This window comes from Psammomys obesus, unplaced genomic scaffold (genome assembly GCF_907164565.1).
Source record: "Psammomys obesus unplaced genomic scaffold, mPsaObe1.curated_primary_1811, whole genome shotgun sequence".
In the NCBI taxonomy this organism is placed as follows: Eukaryota; Metazoa; Chordata; class Mammalia; order Rodentia; family Muridae; genus Psammomys; species Psammomys obesus.
The window spans coordinates 9,863,294-9,886,679 of record NW_026592890.1 but is presented as its reverse complement, the minus strand read 5'-3'; the positions used below and the strand labels follow the sequence as shown (position 1 = coordinate 9,886,679).

General features: G+C 34.2%; 1 protein-coding gene across 1 annotated transcript in view; it reads right to left on the bottom strand.

Annotated features, from left to right (window-relative positions):
- Qki (QKI, KH domain containing RNA binding) overlaps positions 1-21,465 on the bottom strand; it is a 118,521-nt gene extending 97,056 nt beyond the window's left edge. Inside the window, exon 1 of the mRNA XM_055615860.1 lies at positions 21,447-21,465. The gene's annotated coding sequence lies outside the window, so the exon portion shown is untranslated. The remainder of the gene's footprint in view (positions 1-21,446) is intronic.
- Between the last annotated feature and the right edge of the window lie 1,921 nt (positions 21,466-23,386).

The following is a 23,386-nucleotide window of genomic DNA, read 5'->3' as shown; positions in this document are numbered from 1 at the left end:
AAAAAACAAGCATGCCTTACAAACTAATTACCTGAAAAAAAAATCTCAACATATGATATATATTCTCTGATGTTGGTATGGTTCGGGGTGCAATTTTTACACTGTCTCACTCACTAACATACCCAGGCTGTCGTCCATCCAACTCACAATGCTCCAACTTCAGCCTGAATGCTAGGATTACAGATATACTCTACCACACATAACTCCACCATCCTCTAGGCCCACCAGATTAAAGGGAATCTAGAGTTTGTACCATTAAATTCAGAAATAAAAACTTTTACCTTCATAGCATTTGGACTTTCTCCGATTTTACGTTTCCTCAAGCAGACAGTCAGTGATCATGCTTTTTTTTATTTTTTCTTCAAAATTCTGTATTAACAAAACTATTGGTATGATCTAGTTATACCATCTGCAGTTATCTTCCATTTCTTTCCTTTAGTTATCTTCACTTTTCTCTCTCTCTTTCTAACTAAGCTCAACTGTCAGGTGGTTCTGCTCCTAACAGAAATTACCAAGGAAGCAGGACTATTCGTTTTCCACTTGCTGTCCTGTGTCATCTACACTATTATTTGTCTCCTCCCCTTAGTGTACCTGATTAGGTTTGTTATTCCCCTGATGTTTCATGCTTCCGTTTACTATTTTCCTCTGGCATTTTCTTTCAAATCACTTTTACTGTATTGGTATATGCCATACATGACCATACTAACTACAAGATTAGCTGCTTTGCATTGTATTAGAGTATCAGTATCAAGGACAACATAAGAAAACATCAGGATAGGGAAAAAAAAAAAAAAGAGCTGAACAATTTTAAACTAAAAAATTTAGTGATAATGTATAAATTCAATAATGCAATACTAGAAGACTTGATAAAAAATAAAACAGCTCTATTTAACTTTGTGATTTAGACTTTTCAACAAATTGAAATCAGTAAATTATGAAAAATTACTTACTAGGTGTTAATAGTTAACAAAGTACCTAGTATATTACTTATTGGCTGTTAATAGTTAATAAAGCAATTAATAGTACACAAGCAATACAGAAAAACAAAATGCATTAAAGTTTCGGGACTTAAAATAATACCATTTTATTAAAATTTATAAAATACTGAGTATTTTTTTCAAATAAAGCATATCTTTCACACTCTACATTATGGTAATTGATTCCAATTGCTCAATTGGCCATACATTTTTTTTTTTCTGGGCAGATATCTGCTTTTTCTTTATGTATCACATTTAAATCTATCAAGGCACACCTTAGCATAATATAAGACACATAGAAATATAGAAAGGCCATGAAGAGGTTACACTTTATTTGATCATGACCATCTCGGTTTTTAAATTAACAATTTCATTGATTTGAACAAATTAAGAGCAATCTTTATACACACATTCTTTAATTATGCATAGGCTTAATAAGGAATGTTAACGTAAAAGTTTTCACTTTCAACACTAGTTTAAGTGGATTCTATTATTTGCTATTTGCAATTCGCCTTTTGATGGAAATTAGAACATTAATGTGAACAGAAAAGTAAGGGTTTAGTATCTAAGATCTTATCAAATGAGTTTTTCTTAACATGATACTTAATAAATCTTAGAACAATATTAGAAATCAATTTTTATATGAAAAATACCTGTCCTTCCAAAAGAAACAGCTATTATGCAGTCAGATGTACTGAGCTCTTTCCTATGCTGTCCTCAAAAGAAAAAGAAAAAAAAATAACTAAAACCCAACTTATAATTTACCATGTACAAAGTTTAAAGTTTATTTTGAGCAGAGAAAATCCATACAACATATTACTTCACTGTCCTTATTTTAAAAAGCCACATCCACAAGCTGGAACAAATAAATTTAAGAACAAGTTACTACAGAATAGGTTACTACTTAGTGAGATGTCTTCCTTGCTCTAAATATATCAAATCTTGTTTAAATTAGAGGCATTTGCTTTTAAACTAGAAAAAAAAAAAAATCCAAGCCATTGGTAATCCCAATGGGCTTTATTTGGGGAGTTAAACTGTATTTTATACCTCAACATTAAACCTAAACTTCTTTCTAAAGAAAAACTACATTAAATATGGAGTTGAGTGGAAAGCATGAAAACTGACAATATACAATGAACACATAGTACTGCTCATGAGACACTAGAATTAGAATATTGTAACACTGTTAAGTTTACTGAAAATAATTTAGAGCCAAATCAGCTTTCTTCAAAATTCCACAAAACAATACTAAAATTCATGTGAAACACACACATATCCCTCAAATAAGTCAAAGTAATCCAAGTATCAGCGCCTAGTTTTTACTAGACACACAGCAACAAAAACTGCATGGCAATGACATAAAACCAGACAGCAGAATCCAGAAATAAGCCAACACTGTTAGAGGCAATGATTTTAAACAACGGTACCAAAAAGATAAATTAGAAAAGGTATTCTGAACAAAAAGTATGGGAAAACTGGATATCCACAGGTAGAATAATGAAATTAGATCCCTATCTTTCATCCTGTATGTAGAACTCAATTAAAAATGGATCAAAGACCTTAATGTAAGATTGGAAACTCTTAAATGCTACAGGGAAAACACTTCAAGGTACAGGAATAGACAAGAATGTTCTGAAAAGGACTGTAACAGCCCAGGAAATAACAAGAATTAACAAATGGGATTGTATAATGTTAAAAAGCATCGTAACAGCTAAGAAAAAAAAAAAAAAATAGCAGCCTACAAAATGAGAAAAAGGCTTTGTCAACTATATACAGCTGATAAATTAATAACTAATCCACAAATAAAAAAAATTGATCAAAAGAATAAGTTATTCAAAACTTGAACACAAATGGAATCTCAAGAGTAGAAATGGCCAATAAATATATGTAAAACTGTTTAACATCCTTTACCACAAGGGAAACTAAAAACTAAATTAAGATTCCATCTCCTTCCAGTCAGACTGGTTACCATCAAGAAACAAGTGCGGGCAAGGACACTGAAGGGAAGGACAAAACCTCCTAACACCACTAGTGCGAATGGTGCAGCTCCTATGAAATCACTACAGAGACTCTTCAAAAAACAAAACACAGAAATGCCGTATGATCTAGCTATTCCATTCCTAGATACATTAACTTAAAAAAAAAAAAAATTCAAAGTCAAGAGCTGGTGAGAGATGACTCTGTATTTAAAAACACTTGCCATGCTTCCAGAAGACTGAAGTTCAAACCTCTCAGCACCCATGTCAGGCAGCTCACAACCATCTCTAACTCCAGCTCCAGGGAATTAAATGTCTCTGGGTTCTGCAGACACTTGCACTCACATCCACAAATCCACATACAGATGCACACAACTACACATAATTAAAAATATAAATTCTTTTAAAAATCAAAGTGAGTACCACCGAGATCTACACTCCTATTTTCATTGTAGCACTAATGGCAAAAGCCAAGACATGAAATTAATCCAGGTGCTTATCAACAGATTAATGTATAAAGAAAATGTACATATATATACACATATATATGTGTATATGTATACAAACAAAAAAGTTTTATTTAGCTAAAAAAACAAATTTCAAACAATGACCATGTTTTTCATACTGATATAAAGATAAAAATTAACATGACAGATCTGTATATATGGCATGTAAGTTGCAGGGGGACTACTAGTGGGAATAAAGGGAACATCAAGGAGAAAAGGAAGAATGAGTTCATGAAAAGAAGTAAAAATGAGTTGTGTTTTTAACATGCATGAATTAAAATGAATAGCAATTGTAAAGACTAATTTTAAAAACACATTTCATAAAAATGACCCTGCTGGTCACTGAGTTCCTCAGAATACTTAAACAGTCTTTATGTAATTCCAATTCTATGAAACTTTAAGGTAAATAACTCAAAAAAAAAAAAAAAAAAGGCCACTGATTATTAGAAGATGATTAATAGAAAGCCAGTAGTTAACACAAGAATTCAGGTTTAAAAGTAGTACTTAGGAACACTGAAGTTTTTAATAACCCTTCCTACTTATAAGAAAAGGGGGGGGGGTGTTTACTCAAGACATAAAAGGTAAAAGATCTTTAAAATGTACTATTATAAACCTTTGATTATTTAATCAAGTTCGTGTATTTTCTTTCTTTTCTTTTTTTGGTTTTGTTTTTGGAGAAAGGTTTCCCCATGTTGCTCTATCCTGGAGCTAGTTCTGTATACCAACTGGCCTTGAACTCAAAGATGCATCTGCATCTGCCTCCCAAGTCCTGGGACTAAACCTGTGCATCACCACCTCGAGACTTCAAAATTCGTTCTTTTGGGTTTTTTGCTCATTTACTGTATACACAGACACTTATGCTGCACACCTGTGTTAAGTCAGAGCACATATTTCAGGAATCTGTTCTCTGCTTCCATCAAAAGTTTCAGTGACTGAAGAAAGAGCTTGAGGCTTGCTTAGCAAGTGCCTTTTCCTGCTGAGCCATCTCAACAAGATTTTTTTCACTACTGACAGGAATAATAGCAGTAGTGGATTTATACCTAGAGACCACAAGTAAGAGGGAAGGAGATTTACAGATTCTAATTAATAACTATCAAATTAAAGAGAGCGATTTTTAAATTACTAATAGGAAGGCATTATAGTTATAATGGCAAGCAAGAAGTCTATTCAGTGTACGCTAAAATCAATGAACAACAACATGGGATACTGTTAATTACAAAGGAAAAAAGGGACCTTTATTTTGAAGGAATATGTCAAACATAACTCACCAAAATCAAGCAATTAAAGTTAACACATACTCTTCCTAGTTTCAAGCAAAGCACTTGTGCATGACTGCATGATTTTCATGCCAAAATAGATAACCTCAGTCTAACCATTAAAAAAAAAAAAAAAAAAAAGTCAGACTACATCCTTAAAAACTTTTTGAAAGTACCCAAGACACTGGACAGGGGAAGGTGTCATAAAAAAGGGGCAGACGGTGAAAGAAAAAGCAGCACCACCACAGAATTAGAGGCTCTAAAGGAGAGAAAAAGTGCACGAGCTGATTTAGCAATGCACTCCTATAATCCCTGACATAGGAGATAAGAGGCTGGAAAATCAGTTAAGGTCATCCTTGGCTACACAGTTAGCTAAAGGCAAGGATGATTTGTATGAAACCCTGACTCAAGCCAAAGGGGAAGGGAGAATGGAAGAAAAATGAGAAGTAAAAAGGACTGGTTTTTAAATCTGGGCAAGCTTTTCAAAACATTTATCAATACTACATTAAATGATGTATTTTCTCTTTTCCACAATTCTATTTATGGTTATATATGACTTAATATGAATATTATTTTTTCTATTTTTTTACAAATCTAAAATTTATTTCAAAGTAAAAAATTAAATTTAAGAAGTCTTTGCTTTTTCCTTTAAACTTATTTATTCCAGTGAAGGAAGGGGAACATTCATGAAAAATGTCACAAAAACATAGCATACTATCTAGTAAAATATTTCTTACCTAGTCAATAAAAAAGAGAAAATGTTTATTTACTAGCTAAAATAAGAAAAGCAAAGGCATTCACAATAATCTTTCCTATAGTTTGAATAACACTATTAAATTTTTAACTACACAGCTTATCTTTTACTTCACCAGGCTCCTGTACATTTATATTCTTAAGTTAGTGCCTTCAAAAAAAAAAAAAAAACAAACAAACAAACCACAAAATACTCACAGTCATAAAAATCAGATTCAAATTAAAACAAGAGCTTTGAAGAAGTTAGATGTGTAGGGGTGAGGAATAATGGGTTGTTTTATCCATAACTATTTCTTTTTATTTATATTCCAACTTCCATGCTGTTTCAAGGAAGGAAAATTCTAAATTCCACAGGTTTTCAGACACACACACACACACACACACACACACACCTTAATGCCATCAACAGCAGCAACCAAAAGAAAAAAAAAATCAATGTGAAATTACACAAGTGTTACAGCAGGCCAAATATAGGAACAATCTCCCATACTATAAAAAGGCTAAAAAGACGTTTATTTAGAACTTAAAATAAAAACCTATCATATACAACATTTAGAAAGATCCTTAACAACAAACACCAAGATTGAATTAAAAAGATAAATGATAAGTCCGCAAAAATCTTAGTTCTTTTTTTGTGATAAGAGGCTACAGGGCCCTCAAAAATCCAAGTAAATCCAAGTAAAATACCACTGTAGTACAGTCAAAGCCCTCTAATTAAACCTTAGTTGGGTTAAAGAATCAGCAAATCTAACATGAAGTTGCCCGATGAAAGAAGTGGGCTTATTACACTATTATTGTCTCCTAAAGTGTACATTCTAGTCAAGCCCACTACCCTCATAGCGCCAGTCATATCCAACATCTTAGCACATCAACTTCACACATCTGAAATCAAATTCCAGTCTTTGCTCAATTTGTTCTTCCTGGTGTCAAAACAGGCAAATCCAGCCTTACACCTCATGTCCCCAAATATTATGCACTAGGTTTTCAGAATACACATATTAGCATCTCACCACCTCAGCCCGCACCACTAGTCTAGCCACAACTACCTCAGTAACACACCGCACAAAAACATACCAAGCTACATTCTTAACACTTTTCACCTAAGCATCAAATGCATATACACGCCTGACAAATTTACTTAGTCTCTCCCGTAACATAAAGGCTCTTCTCAGCAAAGCTTGTTCTCTTTATTCTGGATATGAGGTTTGCCAATAATAAATGTTCATGACAGCAATGTTAAAGTCCTTTAATGTATCTCAGACAAGGTTAAGAATTTCCTTAGAAGTGCAAACTTTTCAAACATCTATCAAATATGTAGCAAGGCAATGGCCAAGGCAATAGGCAAATGGTATTATGAAAATAGACATGGTTTCTGTTCTATCAGAATCCACATGAGCAAAAATAGAGTTGAAACAAAGCACTGAGGTATGACCTCAGTGTCAACTATTTCCTAGTATCACGTAAATATAATCTTACTTTTATTCAGTTTTATCCTTTAGAAAGTCTACAACAGGGCTGGAGAGATGGCTCAGTTGTTAAAAGCTAGGCTCACAACCAAAAGAGAAAAAAAACGACAACAACCTATAACATAATCTGAGGGATTTATGGCTACAAGCATTTTCTATATAACTAAGAGGTGTTCCTAGACTTCATTACTCAGGGGAAACTGAGTCTTCAGAGAGGAAACTGAACTGAAAGCTCCTTTTCTGATTTCTCCTTTGTGTTCAAGACTGAGCTTCCGAAAGCACACATGTATGTACAACAAAGTATCTGGGAAAGCAATCCACCAGACACTGCACAAGAGGCAGATCCACAGAGCAGTAGCTCACAATTCTTCAAATATTTTTAATTGTATGGGTGTTTTGCTTTCATGAATGTGGATCACATGTATGTCTGTGTACTATGCTCCTGTCTGGTGTCTATGGAGGCCAGAAGAGGGCTTCTGATACCCTGGAGCTGGTATTAAAAATGGTTGTAAAGCTGTCATTTGAGTGCTGAAAATCAAAGCCAAATCCTTCTCTCCAGACCCCTACACCTACTATTTTTGAAAACTAGTTTTTCAGCTAGTACTACTCTACACCTATTTTGCCATTATCCAACCTTTTCTAAAAAAAAAAAAAAAAAAAAGATTTTACACTTTGCAACCAGGTGTTAATGGGAATCAAAGACTTGAATAGTGGTAGTTATAACAAGACAGAATTTGGAATTTGAGGTAGTAAGGCCTTATTTCTTCCTATACAGCTTCCTAATAAGTCTGTCTTAGAGATAAGAGTTATAGTGTGTTTGGGTAGATTTCCCTACAGTTAAGAACTATTTTTTTTAATCATTGTAAACCTAGGAAACTGAGATATGAAGTTTAAGTATTTTTATTTAAAATGGCTTAACTTGTAATTGAAAGTCAGGTTCAAAGGTCGGCTTTTTCTAAACTTATATTCTTTCATTCATACAACATACTATCTCCAGTATTACTTTTCAATCTCAAAATTAAATTTGGTTGCTCCTGGAGCAAATGGCTACAAGTAGGAAAACCAGTAACAAGAGCCAAAGAGAAAAGAGGAAAATAATAGAGAAAGAGATATAAAATTGAACCTAGAGAAAAGTAGAAAGACTGTGATAATGAGGCGAAGAATGGCATACCCAAATTAAAATTGGAATGAAAGCTGAATCAAAGATACTCATTCAAGCCATGACTTCTTTCAAATTGTTTTTATTAATCTTTGCACAGTCCAACCATGTTTAATGATCTACAGCAATACCTGAGATCACTCTAAGGGTAAACTTGTAAATTAGATAGAATAAATAACTTTGAACAGCAAGTATTTATACAATGTCTGGAATAAAATGGACGTTCTAATAGTATGGACTGAACAGTTTCTATGGAACTAGGAACTTTTTTAAAAGAGTTTTTCAGAAATAACAGATGGCACAACTCTGATTACCTCTAGTGTGTTTTTAAGTTTTCTGATAACCCATTTTTGTAGTTAGTGTTATTTTAAATAATAGCTATCATGCTTTGGGCCAAGTGACTCTGTTTTTCTTGTTCAAGGCACTTTCTATTTTATTCAGAGATCCATCAAAGAGGTCAATGAACAGTTGTGCATTTTACAGGTGCCACACTAAGATTTAGACAGGTACCTTACCATTCAAATTAGGCATCTTTCCCCCTTGAAACTGACAAAAAATATTCAGAACAAACTCAACTTGTGCAAAGAAAGAGCTGTCTTCTCCAAAGGCCAACCTTTGTAGGGCTAAATTATTGACATGAAACAAAACATAAAAAAGCTGTTTAATTATTCTGAATAGTACCTCACAAATACTGTCACATAGAAAGTAGAAAACTAGTTAAGTCCAGTCACTAGGGATGACTATAAGATGTGAATTGGAGACAAATCTTTACCATACAGTAATTTACATGCAAGCCCCTCTACCATCTGTAGTTTGGTAATTTCAAAGGCACGAGAAGGATTCAAAGTACATTAGCAATCCCCGGTGTATTTATTTCTAAGCAAGGAAGTGACACCAGGTAGCATGATCTCTCAAAACCAAGTCAACTCACAAATGCCAGTAGCATTAGTAAGGGGTGTGCCAAACATCAAAACATTAAAAAAAGAAAACTCATTTTAAGAAAATCAATACTAGAGATGGCTCAGCAATTAAGAACACTGATCTTCTAGAGGACCATGGTTCAATTCCTAGCACCCTCCAACAGTTGGCTCACAACTGTCTTTAACTTCAGTTCCAGGAGGTCAGATGCCAGACTCAGTCTCCACAGGCAGTGCATGCACATAGTACGTAATAGGCATACATGCACATAACTTTAAAAAAGGAAATCATTATTAATAGAATAAATAGTGTTGAAAGAGGCCTACTGTACTTCTAAGTATGTTGTGCTGCTTGTTCTTTGTCTCGAGAAAAAAGGGCGGGCACAGGCCTGTCTGAATCTCAATGGAGATAACCTAAAACATACAATAGTTCATGAGCCCCTCTGCCTTTGCCAAGTTTGGTGTATGTCGGGGAGAAGGGTAGTTTTGGTTTGTTTTTTCAAGACAGTGTTTCTTTGTGTAATCTTGGCTGTCCTGGACTTGCTTTGTAGACCAGGCTGGCCCGGAACTCACAGCAATCCTCCTGCCTCTCTGCCTTCCTGGGTACTGGGTTGAAAGGTGGCAGCTGCCAAGTTTTTAAATTAAAAAAAAAAAAAAAAAGGTACTTTTTTACAGAATAATACTGTCAAATCAAGCTACTTACCATCAAGATATCCTTAAGAGGTATAATTAGTGACTAAAGACAACTTAATATCTTAAGAAGGACAAGGAAAGATAGGAGAAACCCTGACTCCAACTCTGTTCAGAACTAATATAATTTACTACCTGAACAACAACAACAACAACAGTCTCACAAAGTAGCATTGGCTTGCCTGGAACTCACAATGTAAACAGGACTATCCTCTAACTCATTGAAATCCACCTGCCTCTTCCTCTGTAGTGCAAGAATTAAACATGTACACCACCATGCTGGCTTAAAATCTTTACAAAACAAATGACAGGATGATTATAAATGCAATCAATGGTGAGGAATAAACTATCAAAAGCACATTGTTTGTTTAGTGTGTATCATTTCTTCATCTATAAAATGAAGCTATTCCCAATTCAAAAAATGCAGTGAAGATTGAGACTATATATATATGTGTATGAATATGTGCATGGTAAAAAGATAAATATATAAATACATGTCTTATGTGTAAACAATTCCAAAGTAACAGTATTAGTTACTGCTATATAAAATGTCTCCCACAGACTCATGCTATATTTTGATGGGTAGGTCTACAGCACTGTTGGAATATCCATTGAATAACTATGTGAAAAGTGTTTCAGATTTTAGGTGTATTCAGATGTTGAAATGTTAGTACATACCTGATGAGATTGCCTTGAGGATGGGACCAAACTCTAAATAAGAAATTCATTATGTTCATGTACATCTTATATACATACTTTATACAATATTTTTAGTGTGGCCCAATTTTTATGGTGAGTAGATGTGGAACTTCCCACTTATGGCACCATGTCAACCCTTAAAACAGTTCTGGATTTTGAAAAATTTTGAATGTGCAGATAAAGGCTGTTCAACCTGTATTACTGTTGTAGTAAACTATTGTTACTCAAAAGCTCTAGGCTTAAAGAATACTTGGAAAAGGCATCTAGCACATGTTATCTACAAATGAATCATAAACAGGAAAGTAAAGGTATAATACACCAAAAAGAGAATCATGTTGACCTAAAAACTGAACTGTCCTATCTTACAAACTACTGAAATACAAACTCCACATACAGGCAGCCTATTAAAAAAGACCCACAAATGTTCAGGAAAAATGGACTCTTAAGCACTTTTCTCAAATAAATTCTGTTTAGAGGATCAGGGCTTTCAGTTCCAGAGTCTGACTTTTAGTTTAATCAGTTTTCTTAAGTCTAAGATTATTTTAGCTTCAAATGAGTTACATGGAGAAGAGAAAAGCTGGGATAACATTTCGGTTTGTAATATAAACTTAAGTTTATAAAGTACACTTTTATAAAATTGTAATGTATATTTACATACCAAGTAAAAACCTTAAAATGGTTACCTACACAAAGCAAACTATCTGATGCTATCAATATGAAACTGCAATATTGATACATGCACTGTCTTTCCGTCACAGCACACATAGACTCTGTGATTGAACTGCTCAAAACACGACTCCAAAATTAACAGCCCAAGACTTAAATACCTGAGATGCTTTAGGTCTGGTATCAAGAATCTGAAACTAAACTGTAGCTGCATATACTACAATAATAACTGTGTTCCAGACTTGACTTAATAAAATAAAGGGCTACAGAGCAAGTTCTAGAGCAGCCAGGGTCACACAAAGAAATCCTGTCTCAAAAAGCCAGACGGGCAGACAGACAGACAGAAAGATAGTGGGATTGGTTGGTGGACAGATGTCATCAACCACTGTCTACAGGAACTGAGATTATTATACTGAGCCAGTTATACTTTGATAATCCATATATATTTACAGCCTACTAAACAAAACAGTAGATATTTAAAACTAAGTACATATACAATATTTCTATTCTTAAAATAGACACGCAAATGTAAATTATATGCCTGTATACCCCTGATTCTGCCTTCATCTTAGATGTAAAACCATAAAATTTTAAGTTTAGTCACAAAGTAAAATTAAGCTTCTCATACGTCAATTATCTGATCAGGTATAGTAGAGTTCACATAACTGGAATATTAATCTATTAATCCACGTTCTAAGTTTTAAAGTTGCCACAGTTACTAAAATCAAATAAAACAGATGACCAAGCATTAATGTGTCACTGATAATGGAATGACAGCACTGACTTTTTTTACACTGTGCCTTCAGTGCAAATCTCAGTGATGATAACACAGGTTACATTCACTACTACAGGCTAAGGTAGTGAATCACTCTTCCAAGGCTTAGCACTTAACTAAATGAAACTACACTCACTGAAAAAGATACAATTACTGGTTCATTTTTAGTATTTTTAAAAGAAATACTATTTCTTCTTGATTTCCATACCTTTATAGTTAACCTACAACCTCAATAAATTGTCTCCTGACTACAGAACATTTGTAGGGCCCTCCTCTTCCTTCAATCTTTGTTTTTGAATCACCAAATATTAAGTTTCAATGTCTGCTTTAAAAACTCAACTCTAACTCTATACTTGAGTACAAATTTACCACAACTATACTCTTCATACTTATTATATTATACTGCCCAGAAAATATGATCAATTAGATCAAGGATATACATTTTTAAAAAATCTAATAACCTTCTTAAAATAATCTTTACTTCTCTTTAAAAACATGCTGTGTGTGTGTGTGTGTGTACACAAGTTTTTGTTAGGGCAGGGTCTTACTCTGTAGACTCTGGCTGTACTAGTATTCACAGTACAGCTGATCAGGCTGACCTCCAACTCAGAGATCTACCTGTCTCTGCCTTCTGCGTGCTGGGATTAAAGGTTTGCACCACTACCCCCAGTTTAATAATTTTATTATAGTAACATTTTATATTCTACATTAGCACTTTCACATTTAGAACATTTACTATCCTAGGGTGGGTTTCAGTTTTCATGTGTCACAAATAATTTTCTGAATCTGAAATGATTCAGAAAATTCTAATAGCTACTCTAAATATACAATGCATAAATTCTCAAAGAACAGACAAAAAAAAATTAAAGTAACAACTGATGGCATTTTATTGTTATTTATAAGCCTTAATGTGTTTGCCTCTTCAAGGTGCAGTTCCTCACATACACAATACAGTTCCTCATACATGGAGGAAGCATGGAATACAGGGCACAGTAGTGAAAGGATTTTAATTCATTAGGAATGTCATGTATTGAAAAGGCAACAATGTTTGAAATATTCATTAAAATGCACAAGAATATTGCTAAAGTCTTACATCTAAGCTGAAGGAACTTTAAACTGTCTCTCAGTTTTTAAGTAGAAAACTAAAATGTCATTCATCTGAACTAAGCAGGCCAAGCAAAATATCCTATGATTCCAATGTTCTCCTCAATGTCGAAATGGGTGGGTAAATTTAAAGCCTCTTCTCTCAAGAGTTGCTTTATAGGCAATTTTCTCCCAGTACCAAGGCCTGCAGTTTCCATTTAGCTGCCAGTTTGTGATTAAATTCATCACCTTTATTATAAAAATGTGCTTTACTCCATGGCCTACTGCACAAAAACTGTAAGAAAAACATTTTTCACTGCTAACAGCAAGATCGTTCTAAGGCAACTACCACATCCTCAGAGACCTTAACTTTTTCAACCTGCTGCAGTAGCCTGTATCACATAGAGAAAGCTAACAACTGTGAAACCTAAGGAAACAAATTATATGAAAATATCATGCTTTAAGGCTTTCTGAGAAAATGTAACTAAATATCCAGTTTTCAATACTTCAATTTTCACTTACTTTTCTTACTTTACCATGATAGACTGAAACTAGAACTAGCGTACTGACAAGAAGATGCTCTAATACTGAACTATATATACTTCCAGCTCCCAAACTTGAAATTTGTACAGAACTACAAGATGAAGTCAGTGTCTAAAATATTTCCAAAGTCCAATAAAAAAGACACCATTTTTAGGCACTAGAAATTGTGTGCTTATCTTTTTATCCCATTGTTTACAAGTTCATGGCTTGTTTCAGAATTTAACTTTTACCATCTGGGCACATGGCCAATAGTCAAAGACAAATGTTTACATAGCATTTCTACCTGACAATTCCTTTTCAAAGAAGATATACTTGGGACTTGGGGGAAGGAAGTATCAGAAAAGAAATCCTTCTCAAATAGTTATATTTAAACTAGTTAATCTATTTAGAAAAGCAATCTTGCTCATTTGTGAAGGTTTGAGGGTTTTTTTTTTTTTTTTTTTTTTTTTTTGGTTTTTCAAGACAGGGTCTCCTTGTAGCCTTGGTGTCCTAGACTCACTTTCCTAGACCAAGCTGGCTTCCAACTCACAGAGATCTACATGCTTCTGCCTCCCTGAGTGTTGGGATTAAAGGCATGTGTCAACAGGCCTGGCTTGAAATTTAGTTTTTTTAAGATTAGCTATAGCTAACATCTTAACAAACCTGGTCAGCAAGCCAAAAATCTCTTATAAACATATTTGTTATTTTTCATTTTAGAATGCAGAGAGCACAAAACTAAATCACACACTAAGTCAAGCTTTAATAAGAGGAATTATCAGATTACAAAACATATGTCCCTCAAAGAAATTTTCATCTTCTTGCTAGAAAACATGGTTATTTCCTTAAAGTCGGGCATCCTTCTGTTAAATCTTCTCCAGATCATTTTATCTCACTCATCTCTATATCCCTAGAATCCAGTAAGATGGATTAAGTGAAAGAGTTGAAAATTAAACTATAACAAAACATTACCTTTCTTATAACTGTATAAGCCATAAACGTTAAATTAGTATTATTAATCATAACCAGAATTTTTAATGAAATAAGCTTTTCTAACACTAGATTGTATCACAGATAGAACAGGAAAACATTTCCTAAACATTTACATTAGTTATATAAATAGACATGTATACATACGTATTTTACTTTTAACAAAGTATTTCTCTTAAATTAACGTTTAAAAATTTTTAGCCAGGTGTGCTCGCCTGTAATCCCAGCACTTAGGGAGGCAGAAGTAGGCAGATCTCTGTGAGTTCAAGGCGAGCTTGGTCTAGGAAAGTGAGTCCAGGATAGTCAAGGCTACAAAGAGAAATCCTGTCTCAAACAAAATTTAAGAATTTGTTTGTACTTTCAGTCAGAATACAAATAATACTAATGGGAATAATCAAAGAAACTCTCAATTTACAAAATCACAAATATCTAGAGAGACACAGTGAAACACATCTATAATTGGAGAGAGCCCTGAAGAAGTGGTTCCAGAAAGAAGTTCAAGACCAGCCTGGGGTATATTTCAAAATCCCAAAATGGGGAAAAAAAAAATCCTCAGGACACATGGATGATCCTCTTCTTTATATTACCACTCTCTCCAATACCTCCATGCTCCCCACCTCTTCAGGCTCCAAAGCCATCTTTACAGAACCGCAAAGTGACTTTATAATTCCTTAACTTGATACACAACTTTAGCTATGTTACAAAACAACTTGTTACTATTTTATATCCTATGGCAGTCAGGTAATCCATACCTGGAAATCAAATTTCATGTAGATAAAAATGAAGCGTGAAAAATAAAATACCATCATCCTTACCACAGGTAAAATACAATTTTCTTATAACCTAAAACCTGTCTAGGATTTTCAAACTCATATCTTACTTTTGATCTTAATTATTTCGCTATCCAACACATTTCGCTTCCTATTTACTCATCCAACCTAGTAGTGGAGATGGAACCTAGATCTTGAATACGCAAGGCAAGTAAGTGGTCTACCAATCAAGACAGTGTTGTACCACTAAAACAGACCCACAGCCCTTATTTATTCTTTCTAAGATGATGGGAAGCTTCATTGTAGCCTACAGAAAATACAGAACATCAACACAAATGGTTGTAAATAGTAGCTGACAACTGCAAACAGAGCTACCACCATGAACTAGACAATCTTTTGTCCTTGGTTTAACATTGGTTTTAATGAGAATATAAGTCTATGCACTAGATGCTTAATTTTGTTCTTATTTGGAAGAAATATTTAAAAAAAAAAGACTTGGAAAATATGTCAAGTAGCAAAATAAAATTTTAAATATTTGAGACTTCACATCTGATGGTAGCCAGCAACATAACACAAATAAACAGTCATGACAAAATTCTCCTCAGATCAGGCTTAAAGGTACTCTTATTTGTTAACAACACAACCTGGACAAATTCTGCAGAAGACTCAACTTAGCTACCATTCCTGAAGCCAGCACTGCCTAGACCAGTGGTCCTCAACCTGTGGCTGCAACCCCTTTGGGAGTTGAATGACCTTTTCAACGGGGTCATATTAAGATACCCTCCTGCATATCGGATATTTATGATTCATAACCTGCCAAAATTAGTTATAACGTAGCAATGAAAACTTTATGGTTAAGGGTCACAACATGAGAAATTGTATTAAAGGGTCATAGCATTAAAAGATTTAAGAACCACTGATCTAGACCATAAAATTTCTTCATACTTTCATCAATGAAGTGTATTTGCATACATTAATTTCAAAATTCTTTCCAGTTACAAAACTTCAGAATTTCTAAGAAAAAAGGCTAACTTATTTGTTTGCTTGCGGGTCACCACTCTGTCAGGTTCTTTAGCCCTTTTTTTTTTTCTTCTTTTCTTTGTTTTGAGACAAAAGGGGGAGGGGTTCTCTGTGTAGCCTTGGCTGTCCTGGACTCGCTTTGTAAACCAGACTAGCCTCAAACTCATAAAAATTCACCTGCCTCTGCCTCACTGAATGCTGGGATTAAAGGCATGTACCACCTAGGTTCTTTAGTCATACACAGGAACTCTGGGGGCCAGCTGTGAAAATGTGTTTCCCCCATTCTCCCAGAGTAAGATGACAAAAATCAAAGCAAAAATGAAAATCTGAAAGGGAGAAACAGCAGTAGCAAGTACCGCAGTATACGTAATAAGTTAAGTGTCACATTAAGGCACTGCATTTTAATTCACTTCTCATACAACTGAAGAAAACCTAGGCAAAAAAGCAGAAATATAAAGGCAGATCAAAGGGATAAACAAGTAAGAGCCATGAAAAGGAACTCTGAATAGCTCTCTCGTCTCCTGGTCACCGTATAAACTTCAGGTCTTTAAAGTTTACTTCACAGTAAACTATTTATTTCAATACACAAAATGTCCTTGTACACGAACACTGTTCCTGGATCTAGTGCATATCCCCATACCATTTAAATTCTCTATATCCTTTGAAAACAAGTCCAAGTCCATCTCTTCTTTAGAGCTGCTTATAAACTTCCCAGTCTAAAGCAGTCTTTCTAGTACCAGGCTTTAGTCTTCTGTGTTTATTTACCTGAGCTACTCAATAACTAGGGAATAATAGTGAAGTTCTGGTACATCTCTCATAATATACCACACATACTATTAATAAAGTTTCAGTATGTTAAGTGACTAAGCATGTTAAGTCACTAAGTATGTTAAGCATGTGAAATAAGATATTCTGCAATTCAAAACACTACATAATCACTTTCTAATACACCAAAAACATTGATTTCACATTAAATAAATTGCAAACTATGAGTTTGGTATTCATTGGCCCAGTTACAGTCTTCAGTAATTAAAGGCTTTCTGAAAGTTAGTAATGGACTTTGGAAATCATTTAAAATTACATACACAGGAATCCTAAAAGCGAAGTGGCAAGTCAAAAAAAAGTCAAACCACCACCATACACACACACAAACACACACACCCACAAAAAGCTTCAAAGCTTCAGTAACTAATACACTTTGAAAATATCAAATGCTAAAAAAAAAAAAAAAAAAAAAAAAAAAATTCTGGAAGCCAGCAGACAGGAAAGGGAAAATGTGCTCTGTGTATGTATGTGTGTGTGTTTAAAGAAACACCATACAGAGCTAGTATTTCAGTGGGAACTCAATTGTGTCACATCCATTAATAAAGCCTAGAAAGAAATTCACCAAAATTTAGTCCCTATTAATTATACGTGGTTTTTACTTTTAACTGATCCAAAATATTTCCTAAGGAGTATTTGTTCTTTCCAACAACTTTTAATTATTAAGAGGAAAGAATTCAAGCTTCTCAAAAAGTTTACAGATAAGAAACAATATTCAAACTACATACATCAGATGCACCATTCTTGGTCTTTGTTGTTGTTTTGAGACAGGGTTTCTTTACTTAGTCCTGGGGGTCCTAGACCCATCATGTAAACCAAGCTGGCTATAAAATGAGAGCTCCTCCTACCTCTGTCTCCCTCCCCAGTGATGGGACTAAACTCATAAGCCATAATGCATGACACACTGAGTATTCTCATCTACTCTCTGCTCCCTTCTAAAAAGTACAGCCCTAACTGAAAACTTCTGCATTCAATTCTCAATATTATAAGCATTACCGAAAATCAGTAAGTAAAATGCAAGCTGGTATAGTTGTACCAAGGTTCTTATGTCATTTTCTTCCTCCCTTGGGCTCCATTAAAAAAAAAAAAAAGAACAAAAAACACATCCATTCCTTACACTGGGAGTTGTTGTTTTGTTTTGTTTTTTGTTTTTAATTTCAAGTAACCAAGAAAAAGTGGTATTTTACAAATGAGAAAAAATATAAAGTAGAAAAATATATAATTTAAATGTATTGACTATTAAAGCACACATTTCCCAATCAGTAGTGAACAGCATTTTTTTTTTCAACAATTGTAAGGCACATTCTAAAACAAAATATATAATATTTACTTAACTAAAAAAAAAAAAAAAAAAAAAAGACTGACAAGAAATCCTATAATGCTATAAACTCTAACAATAAAGTGAGATAAGATTATGGTTTAACTGCTGATAACTTTTTATTGCTGTAATAAACTATCCTCAAAAGAACTTTCTCCTCATATAACAATCGTAAGCTATGACCAACATTTAACATCATAAGCACAATTACGTGCAATTCATCCTATTCCTGAGCAACCCCTTTCTTCACAATGTAAAAAACCAAAATGTTCTTTTCTGACAAGTCACTTCCCAACACATTTTAGTCACTAAATGCTCTTATGTGTACTGACATCCCCATCTGCTGGAACATAAGTTCCTTACTGCTAAAGATTCTTAACAACAAAAAGGTTGCAGTAGAGATTTTCCAAGTATAGAGAAATACAGCTTCAAAGGTTCATTTCTACCAAGGAGTTTTGTCTATCTCATACAACTTTAAAAGTATAAATAACTTGAACTGGCACTGAAAACTCATTTCCTGATACTTTCTACTCTGTTCCTATCCTTCATGGTAATATAAAAAGCACTGGTCTAAAGACAAAACATTCTCGCTTTAAGGTGTAGATCATGCCTCCATCACACACAGACCACACACACACACACACACACACACCACAGACCCAGAGTTACTTCTCATTTTAATATATATTTGTTCTCCTAATCTCTCCTGGGTTTGAGGTAAAAGTTACAAAAAAAAAAAAAAAGTACAATAAAAGAACTTACATAGCAAATATTGGTATCAAAAATCAATAGCAGCTAGGCATGGTAGTGCAGGCCTTTAATCCCAGCACTCAGGGAGAGTGGCAAAGCAGATCCGAGTTCCAAGCCAACCTGGTCTACAAAGTGAGTCCAGGATAGCCAAGGCTACACAAAGAAACCCTGTCTGGAAAACAAACAAACAAACAAACAAAAAAAGTCAATAGCAAGATTTAGAATTTAAGGCTAGAGAGATGGCTCAGAGGTTAAGAGCACTGGCTGCTCTACCAAAGGTCCTGAGTTCAATTCCCAGCAACCACAGGGTGGCTCACAACCATTTATAATGAGATTTAGTGACCTTCTGGTATGCAGGTATACATGCAGGCAGAGCACTATATACAAAAATAAGTAAATATATAAATAAATCTTTAAAAAAAGATTTAGCATTTAAAAAAGAAAAAACACTGCTCATAAAGGCAAAACAAACTAGAAATATAAATCACTAATTATGCATAAGATAGTAGTTTGCTGATCATTTTCATTTTGAGGATATCTCCTTTATACTACAGAAAGGAATCAAGTAAGTAATTATGTCATCAAAAATATTTACTTGGGGGCTGGAGCAATGGTTCTTCCAGGAGACACAGATCTTATTCCTATCACCCACATGGTGACTCAAAATTATAACTCTATTCCAGGGGGGTCGAACACCCTCTTCTGGCCTTCATGAGCTTCAAGGACACATGTAGTGAAAAGACTTGCATGCAGGCAAGACATACAAACACATAAAATATAATTTTAAAAATTACTACTTTGGTGATAAAATTGTTGTGATAAAACTACATAAAAATTGCAAACACACTGATTTAACTTCAAAATGAATAGCACCTACCTGCACCCACAGGAAATAGCCTAAAAATGATCACACAACAATAATAAATACTTTTTATTTAGGTTTGCACCTAACTACAGTCTGTAACGCCATTTAGAATTTAAAAACCAACCAAACAAACAAACAAAAAAAAAACACCTTAGTGAAATGGTTAGTTTTACATACAGGAACATAAAGCACACAGGATAACTGAGGAATACACTGTCCCTAAAAGCACGAAACATTCTAAAAGACAAAGGAGCCAATCTGATTATCCCTGGCCACAACTATCTATGAAATCCATATCCCTATAATGAGTATAATATAACAGGTCACCATCTGAGATGCTAACAAATCTATGGCTAAGTAATAATAACTGAGAAATCTACACAATATTCCCAACAGGATTTTATTTCAAATATCAATATCTACCCTGTTGTTCAGAGTTCAGTGTTTCAAAGACTACTAAGATACTAGCTGAAAGAGTGGTAGAATAAGAAAAGCATCATGGTAGAAGTTCTAATGAAATGAATTCAGGCAGATCAGCATCTGTTAAGACCAAAGCATAAATGGTTTATAACACTAACCTGAAGCTGAGTTACTACATTGATATCAAAACAGATAAAAAAAAAAAAAAAAAAAAAAAAAAAAAACCTTAGCTTTACCAAAGAACCATCCAGACTTTTGCCACTTTTGCACTCTAAACAAGGTAACAATCTGAGTTTTACTAACAGTGAAACTGACTACTGCCTCTACTGATTTGTTAAAAGTTAAGGAACACAGCAACAGCTCTGATGTATTCAAAAAATGCTACTTCAAACTGCTTTATCTTTTAAATCTAACTTCCTAAACCAAGTGCCACTCAACACTACACAGCAAGTTCAAGGCTAGTCTGATGTACAAAGTAAAGACCCTGTCTTAAACACACAAAACAAACAGCAAATTCTAAATAAATATATAAATAAATATAACTTCCAACATACTAAGGATACAAAGCATAAAGGAACAATCTCCCAACGAAGAAGTTCAAGTGAAGGCATTTTTAAAAGATGTTTCTAAATTTTAAAAGATGTAGAATTATAACAAGATTAAACCATTTGGTTTAGACACTGCAGAGAACAAAAAACATTCCAGATGCAAGTACAAAAATCTGAGTATTGACTGTACATACATTAATCTATTTTGTTAATGTGGTGTCACTAACACTAATTTTGAAAAATAGAAAATATAAGAATGGAGTATCAATGTATCTCTACTGTGTTTTAATCAATACTGAACATATAGTAAGTAGAAGTAAAACACAACAGCTATAGTAAGGTTCTCAGAAAATCTTCACTCTGCTTGGTAAAATAGATTTAACACATGACATCACTTTTACAAACCTCTCACCAAGACAAACTAATTCCAAAGTGTCAACAAAAGCAAACGTTTCTTCATTCTTTTCAACTTTCATTTAAAAAATAAAGTTCAATTCTTACCAGGTGGTGGTGGTACACTACTTCAATCCCAGCACCAGGGCAACACAAGCAGGTAGATCTCTGAATTCCAGGACAACAAGGACTACAAAAACAAAGCAAAACAAAAACAACCCTGTCTCCAAAAAAACCAGGCATATGCCAGTGTACACACACATACAGTGACACCTTTTACCTACTTTTCTTTCTCCTGGGGCATTCTCCACTTTCTCATTCACTTCATTCAATACTACCAGGACCAGGTCAAAAAGGTCTACTTGACACTTCAGCTCCATGACTTCTAAACTAACCTATAAAGGATTCTCTAGCACATAAAACTAGGAGATACGCACATCAATAAAGCACCTTCCTTCATCTTTCAGGTTTCTCTACCTTCTTATTCCTACCAGAAAGAACCTAAAAATGCTGACAGAAAGACTTCTCATATGAGCAGGCTTCTGCATATTATATCCCTCTACTTATTTCGTTTGGAAAGGGGGTTAATTCCATTTATAAGAATAAAACAAATGATATAGCATTTGCCTAGAATGTCTGAGGCTGTAAGTTCAATTCTTAGCATACTGTAGCTAAGTAATAAAATTACTGTAGGACTGCCAACAAAGAACTGAAACTTCTAGTCACTGCTCCCCTGTACACTGGTAAGGAAACATACTGTAGGAACCCAACGCAGCACACCTACTTCTCAGCTCACAGTAAGCTTCCTTTAGAGCCATGGTTCTCTACAATGGGCACAACCCCTTTGGGGTGGACGACCTTTCCACAAGGGTTACATATAAATATCCTGCATATCAGAATTATAATTCATAAGAAAAGCAAAATTACAGTTATGAAGTAGCAACAAAATAATTTTATGGTGGGGGTCACCACAACATAAGGAACTGCATTAAAGGGTTGCAGCAGTAGGAAGGTTGAGAAATGCTGCTTTAGAGTGTCAATCTCCAGATACCTCCCTGATTAAAATAAATAAATAAATAAATAAATAAATAGATAAATAAATAGATAAATAAATAGATAAATAAATAATAAAGCAAAACAGGGCTGTAGTCCCATGCAGATCAAAAAACTGAAGCAAACTTATGTTCTTGGCTTGAATCACTTCAACAGTATTAAGCCTCTATATTAAATCTCATCAAAAATACTGCTTCTTATGAGTGTTGCTAAAAATAACTAATAAAAATAGCAACAGTGATAAATGAAGACTAAATTCATTTGTATAACAATATTTTAAAAACTAAGGCTCTATCCTTTGGTTACAGAAAAGTTCAAGTAAATTTAAATCTTCCAAACACACCTTTGGACTCTCTCTTTTAGGATCCCAACTGTTGGGGGTGAGGGGGAAGTCTTACTTTTTGCTATTTTAGAAAGAATTCTAGCTCCAAGAAATTGACCAGTATTTGTTAAAGTCCAGAAATGGCAAAATTACTTCCATTTTCTTCGTGTTTACAGCTAGAAGTGTTAACAGTTTTGCAGAGCATGGAAATGTTATAATTCTCTTCCTCTCAGTCCACTTACAAGAGAGGCACATCATAAAACAAACCAGCATACAGAATGAAGACTCCTGCACCACTTGTGATAAGGGCAAGTCCCCACTCTCCAGACTACAACTATATCCTTCTGATCTCAGGTCCTAGCAGTTCTAAAGCAATATGATCAATTGATACAACGCTAATTTCCCCTCCACTAAAACATATCCAAGAAATGTCTTTCTTTGAATTATTCCTATATTCTCTTCCACACTAATTATGAGTCAATTCTGAAACTAGGTAAATGTATGACATTGAAGTTTATGGAACATTTCAAATTTTTAAAATCCATAGTTCTTTAAAATTTTTTGATTATGTGTATATGGGCATTTTGCCTGACATGATTGTGTGCCATGTCTGTTTGCATGCGCAACACACACACACACACACACACACACACACACACACACACACACACAC